Source organism: Hakea prostrata, chromosome 9 (assembly GCF_041222555.1).
Source record: "Hakea prostrata isolate BN-2017 chromosome 9, UWA_Hpros_2, whole genome shotgun sequence".
NCBI lineage: Eukaryota > Viridiplantae > Streptophyta > Magnoliopsida > Proteales > Proteaceae > Hakea > Hakea prostrata.
Window position 1 is genome coordinate 28,359,683 of NC_142608.1, and position 8,272 is coordinate 28,367,954.

Consider the following 8,272-nt stretch of genomic DNA (forward strand, 5'->3'; position numbering starts at 1 on the left):
TTGCGGTTACCACAATTACTCTGAAGATCCCACGAGTGGTTATGCTCCGTACGATGCTTAGTCCGACCATTGAGTGGAAGCGTCCTTGTGCTATTTATGAGATTTACACTTACAAGGATGTTGTCTATAAAGTGGAGAACAATTTAGTTACCCAATGTACTTGCTACTGGGGTTAGATTTTTTCTAGTTTATTCTTTAGAGCTACTTTTCCGCTGGATGTAAAGTGGGATTTTTGCTTCACTTTACTTATCTGTTTGATACTCTGATTATATCTATTATTCTGATTCATTTATGATTCATTCTTTCTTTATTGGATCTATGATTTATCTTCCGCACTCTTGGTTTGATTGTTCATGATTATGTTATTGTTTATGTGGGAGGTTGATCACTCGATACCTGATCTTCGGGCTGTGGATCACACTCTCGGGTATGCCAGATAGGGTACCGGCTGGGAGGGCGTGACAATGTGATCTATGAAATCTAGGAATAACTGTCCTTACCTTATAACTCGCAAAGGAATCTTAGGGAAACAAGTAAGACCTTGACTAAACCTGAGAAGAAAGTCTTAAACAAGTGTATACAACATGTTAGGAAAGATACCTAGAAGGAAAGATATCAAAATAATCAAAACAGACCAAGAATGAGGTTGCTGTACTCATTGGTCGATTGGATTGGTCTACTGCCCCAGTCGACCAATGAGTCGACCAACCGAGACAGTAGCTTACAAGAATCCGAATTTTGGGAAAATAGAGCCGAATTTGGTGGTTCAAAAGGGTACAAAATCAGGGGAAAACTTTAATGGCAATATACTAGTATATAGAGGTTATCAAACCACTAATCAAATCAAGTTTCCAGGTTACAAATTAGGAACCAAAAGTTTACCCTAATTAGGTTAATCATGGATCATGAAGAGAGCATTGGTATGATCAAGGATAAAGAACTAGAGGATGATAGGTTCCAAAAGAAAACACATTGATTGGATAATAACATGATCAAAATATGGGTTCTTGATTTGACTCAAGAAACTAGGGTTTCAACCTTTATGGCTCCCATGAAAAGGTTGAGATCATAGGATGAAAGGGAATGGATGCTTGGCCAATTATAACAAGAAAATCATAGAAAGATCAAATTTAGATTAACATAATGATGCATCCAAAATCTGCTCAGCCCTTGGATCTCCACGTGATGTCCTGCAAAACGAAAGCGTCAGATGTGGCCCAACCGCTGGGGTCGGGAGTCCACCTCTAGAGGCTAAGGCGGGTGAAGAACATAAAAACAAACGGCGGCGGGGGGGGGCGGGGGAGGTGGAGAGAGAAGAGGGGGGGGAGGGGGGGGGGAGGGGGGGGGGGGGTTTTAGTTTGTTTCTGTGTGTTTGTGTGAACCTGAGTCTCAGATAGTATTCTTTTTGATCGATTGATCCGTCCCCTCACCTTGTATGGTAGTGAGGTTTATATAGAGTGTACCTTCGAATCTCCTTCGTTGGATGCACTCGAGCCTTCTTCGGGTAGTCGTTGGATCTTATCAATAAGATCCGTTGAGCGATAGACTTCTACTAGTTTGGTCTAGTAGAGGACTCCCGAGATAACCGTTAGGTTATCCGATAGTTATCCCTTTGATGATGATTATCCGCCGCGCCGTGGTATCGATAGTTATCCCTTTGATGATGATTATCCGCAGCCGTCGTTGAGTCGTGTCACCCAGTGGTGATTACCCTAATCCATAAGTAAGATTAGGGCACGCTTGCAGCAGAATAATCTTTCTTCTTCGGCAAGCCATCTTCCGGCTCCGGTTCGCTCCGGGAGCGATTCGGTTTTTCTCCGTCTCGACCGGGGTCGAGGGTCGGACCAGGTATGAACCCGGTCAGATCATAAACTCTCCATATCACGAGCCCCCTGCACCAAGCGGGTCGGGTCGATCCCGAGGGCTTGGTTTTTAAATCGGGTTCGTCGTCAGGTGATGATCTCGCGTGCTTCATTAAATGTCATATCACATTTAATGCGGTGGTCACTTTTCCTCGAGCGTTGCTGAGTGTAAGGCCACGTATCTTCGTTGCAGCTTGATCTGTCGTGGCTCACGTCATCCAAGCGACGGTTTCCGAACGCCTATTTCGGATTCGTGAGTTCAAACTTTCAAAACGTCTTTGAATCTTGATCGTTGATTTTGAATCAATCTCGATCGTTCAGATTCCCGAACACTCGCAAGGGAGTTTTAAAAGCGGTTCGTTGTCTTCGTAGGTTTCATTCTTCCCCGTCTGGAATTTGAACCTTTGTTGTCCGCTTTCGCGCCTTCCCCGCTCTCAAGCTTCCGTCTCACCGAATCAAGTAAGTTTACCGGTCTTTTCTTTTTGTAGTTTATCGAAACGAGTAATGGCGGACGATAGGGCTTCTTTAGTACCCCATGTTGGTGATAGCAAAGTGATGCTTTTGCTTCTCCCCGCTCCCGAACAATCGGATAGTGATAACAAAACCCTAACCGTCCTCTCGGGCAGGAGTTCGCTGAAGTTTCTCAAAAAGGTTTTGAAAGAAAAACCGAAACTTCTCCCTGTCCTTCTCGAGTCCGGATCTTCCAAGATCGTCGATTCTTCTAGGCAGCCTCAAACCTCCGGGTCCAATGGTGGGCCCGGCTCTGTTCCTTCCATTTACAATGGAGAAACCCTTCTTTCAGCTGTCCAAGATTTTGACCTTCCTTCCTCATATCAGGTTAGGGCTCCCCACCCTGATGAGAGGGTTGATTCATCCCTTTCGGGTGAATTTTCTCTCGTACATAGATGCACCGGAAAGCGGGGTTCGCTTTCCCTTTTTTAATCCTTTATTCTCCGCAGCTTTGAATCACCGGAACATTTGTCCCGGAATGCTCCTCCCCAATAGCCGGCGTCTCATCGTCGGCTTCTTGGGTTTGTGTTTTGAGCTTGGCATTACGCCATCTCTTTCTCTTTTTGTACATTTTCATGTTCTTTCTATCTCCCATCCTCCCGGATGGGTCTTTCTTTCCAAACGCAATAAGGCTGAACTTGATTGGAGGGGCAGCATCCTTGTCAAAGGAACTTGCCCTTCTAATCACAAAAGATGGCGCGAACGATACTTTTTTCTCGTCGAGCGCCTCCATCAGATCTTAACTTCCCGACCACCCGGAGGAGGTTTACTTCTTCGTCCGAAAGTAACCGGGGCCTTCCCTTATCCAAAGAAGACGAGGCGGCCATCAGGAAGATCAAATCCATTCCGTGGTATCAAGAGATACATGGATATGAAATGGAGTATAACTCCATCCTTCAGTACTGGGGCTTGGCTCATTGTGAGCTTCTAACCATCATCCTTTGATTTGACCGAAGTGATATGTCTTGAATTCGATTCTTGTCCTTCTTCTTTGCAAGGCTGCCTCCCGTAACGAACCCCGAAAGCCTCGCGGGTGAAGGCCGCTAGGGCCGTTGTGACAGCCGAGCAACGATCGCCCGTGGTCTTGATCGCAGATCAAGAGGCTTCTCTTCCCTCTCCCGACCCCTCTTACAGGGGTATCGGGAATATCGTGCCCGTAGCCGATGCTCGGGTAAAGGGAAGAAACCAATGGTGGAGAGGGCTAACGTCTCCTCCTCCGTCCGAACCAAGAGGAGGCATGACACAATTGATGCTCCCTCCAACAAAAAATCCAAAGCTTCGACGGATGGTGAGGAAGTCTTCATCCCCCATTGGACCCTGAAGATGACCGACAGGGTCACTCGGGATCCCGAGAAAGCCGCAGAGTGGAGCTCCCTCGCCTTGCTCCTTCGATCGCCAGGAGTTTGAAGCCCCGGATGACACCTCCCTTGTTAGTCAATCTACAAGGTACCGGTCTTCTTGCTTACTTATGTTTTCATAATTTCTTATGACTTCTTCTCGATATCTTCCGTCTTCCCAGAATGCCGTGTTGAGCTTTTATCAACACATGGAAGCATTGAGCCGGGTTGGTCGCACCAGCTCCTTGCCGCAAACTTGTGAAGAGAAATTGGCCAAGGCCAATTCGAAATAGACCACTGACCGCAGCCTACCGTGGAGCTGCAGAAAAAGCATGAGGAAGAAGTGATCTCCCTCAAGGAAGCTCTTGAAGCTTCGAGAATTCGTGTCTCTCGCTGCCGAGCACGAGGCCAGAAGCAAAAGGCAGCCGCCACGTTGTTTGGTGACAGCCTTGAAATCAAAAGTAGGGAGCTCGAAGAACATCTGAAGTTGGCAATCCCTAGCAAGCCCGAGCATATAAAGCCGACCTTCGGAAGGAGTGCATTCGGAAATACCCGAACAGCGTACCTTTCTCCGAATTGCTAGGTTTCTACAACATTCAAAGCTTATCGCATGGGGCAGTAACGACGTTTGGGGAGCAGATCCTTGGAACGATCCCCGACTTCGACACCGCTCCTTTTCGTGAGGTATGCCACCCGCAGGTCTTCGGGAAAGTTGGTATGGATCTTCCAGACCGGGCTCAGTGGAGAAGATGATCCTTTTCCAGCCTGACCCTCAATATGAGGCATATCTCGAATGACGAGCCGGCACTTCCAGAGGAGAAATCACAAGCCGAGTCTCAAGTTGTTGTCTGTAGAGGATTCAGCCGATGCCACTCTTGAGGAAGGCTCTTCTCATGGTCCCGAGAAAAGTCATCCCGACCAGTGGTCCCTCGGGCAACAATGAAGAAAAGGCTTAGGGAGTTGTTCTTTTGTAAAGATGTACCCTCAATTTAATGAATAGACATTTCTTTATTCATGTTGGCCTCAAAATTTCCCCCGTCTCCCGCGCGAAGTATTGCCTTGAATATCAAAGTATTAATGATAAAACTTATCACTTAACTTTTCATTCCTCGCCGAATAATGATCTTATAGAAATATTGTGAAGATGCGTTTCGGGAAGATGCGTTAATCTTCCCCACTACTTCATTTATTGCAAAGTCCGCACGTTTCCCTCTCGCGAAGTTCAAACGTTTTCCGCTTTTTTGTGTACCATTCATCGTTTCCAATGAATCGGAAATACATCCATTATTTTAATGGCAAGTGCGACGATTGGAGGTTTCTCTCGCATCAGGTGCTCGCTTCCACATGTTTCCATGTGGCATCCCTTCGACCGTTGATCTTGCTTTTTGCGGATTTCGAAGCGTCGTTTCGATCCGGGTCGTCGGTTGTCCTTAGCCTTCAACCGTCGCCTTATACCTTAGGCTATTTAAAGCCTTCGTGGGTACTCTCCATCTATCCCGACTTCGCAAGATAGATTTGCTAAAGTGCCAAAGCAACCTTTCGTCCTTCGGCCCGCTCCGTATTCCTCGTACTCCAACGACAGCTCTATCCATTTCTCGAACAAGTGAGTTTTTTGATTTCTCATCTCTTTCCCCTCTTCCCCCGAAGTAAACCGCAAGTAGTTATACTTGGGGTTTAGTTTGTTGGTCTGTCGTAAGCTTTAGAAAACTAGGGTTTCCCCATTGTTGCCGCTGCTTATTTCGTACCGATACGGCTGGTTTTTTTTGTTGTTTTGCATAGTGGCTCCCAAGATCAACCCGAACTTTATCGAGCAAAATCTTGCAAGAAAAGGGTTGCGTCGGTGGTGGTTGGGGCCAGTGTGGTGGTTTCAGCTAGTGAATCCTCCAAGCGTAAGGCGATCGCCGGCGGTGAATCTTCAAGTCGATTCCCGCAGCTTCGTTGATGCCGTCCCTACGCCTCCTTTGCCCGAAGTGATCGCTCGTCTTTCCCAGAAGATCTTGATCACTCCGCTGCCGATGGTGCCGCCGGCACGCACCCGCCGGTGAGCCGTTGGTGAGCTCGTGGTGCACCCCCGAAGAAGACTCTTCGGGCATCCGAGGCAACTATGTTGGCGTCTCGATGAAGGTGTGGTCCCCAGCAGTGCTGCTCCTATTTCTAACTCCAGTGCTTGTTTGGCATCCTCCTCCTCTCCTTCCGAGTTGGAGGATTTTGCCACCAGAGAAGCGCCGTCGGGTGACAAGTGATGAAGCTCAGCCTTTGCTTGGTGTAGTTCATCCTTCTCATCCTTCGCTCGAATTAGTGTCAAACGAGTTTGACAAAGCGTTGGAATGGTGTACCGCCGCTCGAATGACTTCGAGAGCGCAGCTTCTTTCCAAACTTCCGATGAAGTCTTTACGAAGTCACCGGTGATGTAAGTCTTTCTTCATTATCCTCTCGATTCTGAAAAATTACTTTTCTCGCTCCTCGCTAACTCGAAAGTTGTTTGCAGGAGTCTTGCTGGTAACTTCCACAACCAAGTGGAAGCAAGCATTAGACTCTCAAGAGGTTGAGCAATGAAGTTTCTAGGCTTCGGGAAATCTCTCGAAGCTAAAGATGTTGAGATTGCTCGCCTTCGGAATCTAGCTTGGGAGGTGGCAGGAGAAAAGAATTCGATGATTGGTCGTCTTCGGTCGGACTTGGATGATGCCAGGGAGAAGATCCGGCGATCGGAGCGGACAGTTGGAAAGTCAGAGCTAAAGGATCTCAAACATTACCCGAAAGGCAAGCTGTCGTTCCTTTGCCCGAATCCCTTCCAACCGATGTTCGCAGAGCCTCGCGTCTTCAAGTATTTACACAAGAAGCCTTTTGTTGATATGCTGAATGCTTATAACTTGCAAAGCGCATCGGGATGGTGAGAACGAAGTATGGGAATCAATATTAAGGAAAGATCCTCATTTTGATACGACTCCCTAAAGGTCTGTTTGCCATCCCGAAGTATTTACCGACCCGGGTATTCCTCCTCCCGACCGGACCAAGGATAAGATTGATCCTCCACCTTCCGATCCAGATATTATGCAATATCCGGAAGATTCTCCCGTTTATTCTCCGCCGGAAGAAGTCAATTATGACGAGCTTGTACCGAATGCGAGTTTGGTCGAGGACCATTCTTCTCCCGGACAAGCCGGACAAAGAGTATGAAATTGCGGAGGATTTTCTGAATATCGAAATATTTTTGTAATCCTCATTTCTTCTCTTCTTTTCCTTGACTCCCCACCAATGGTTGACTCATATGTTTGTTCTAGCAAAGTCGCGTCGATCTTGTATAACTTGTTAACAACAATTGTAATGACTTTCTTCTTTGATCAAAGATTGTATCCAGCTCTTGTAATTATTTTGATACCGGCCTCTTTGGATCTTCTCAAGAAATAAGAAATTACTTTATCTTTGAACTTTGCTAGCCACTTGAATCGCCGTTGCATTAGGTCTTAGTTGTCCGAAACAATGCCTTTACTTAAGGATTTCCGGAGAAATACAATAAGTCCGAGAAGGAACTCACTCGGGTTTTAAACCGATGCCTTATACTTAAGGATTTCCGGAGAAATACAATAAGTCCGAGAAGGAACTCACTGGTTTTAAACCGATGCCTTATACTTAAGGATTTCCGGAGAAATACAATAAGTCCGAGAAGGAACTCACTCGGGTTTTAAACCGATGCCTTATACTTAAGGATTTCCGGAGAAATACAATAAGTCTGAGAAGGAACTCACTCGGGTTTTAAACCGATGCCTTATACTTAAGGATAATTCAAAAATTCAATAAGTCTCGAAGGAACTCACTCGGGTTTCAAACCGACGCCTTGCAAAAGGAACTCACTCGGATTTTCATCCGATGCCCCGACTTAAGAAAGTTCGAAAAATTTTCCATAAGCGTTGAAGTGTTGAAGGACCCACACGAATTTTCATCCGATGCCTTATAGTTGGATCTTGTTCTTGAATGTGGTGTATGATGCCCCCCAATCAAAAGATAGTTTGTTGAAAGCCAAAAATTGCATTGATTGAGTTGAAAATGATTACATCACGAACAAAATTCGAAATCATCCTCAAGGATAAAACTTTTTGAGATGCCTAGCATTCCACGAACGATCCAACTCTTTCTGGGAATCTATGTTCTTCAGCCTGTAAGCTCCTGAACCGACCGGTTTCACAACCATATAGGGTCCTTCCCAGAAGGGTCCAACTTTCTTTGGTGACGCGGGTCGGAAGCTAGGGTGTTTCTCAACACCAAATCTCCGGCTAAGTACCGACGATTCTTCACTCGAGTATTATAATGAGACGCTATCCTTCTTTGATAATGTTGAGTTCGTGCTATTGCCTTTGCCCGAACTTCGTCCAACAAATCAAGACTATCAAGCAGTCCTTGTTCATTTGCTTTTTCCTCGAACTCACGATCCCGTAACGTCCCCGCCATTATCTCCACAGTGCCAATGCTTCGGATCCATATGCCAACCTCGAATGGAGTTTCTCCCGTAGGTGTTCGAACCGTAGTTCTATAAGCCCACAATACATTATGTAGTTCTTCGACCCA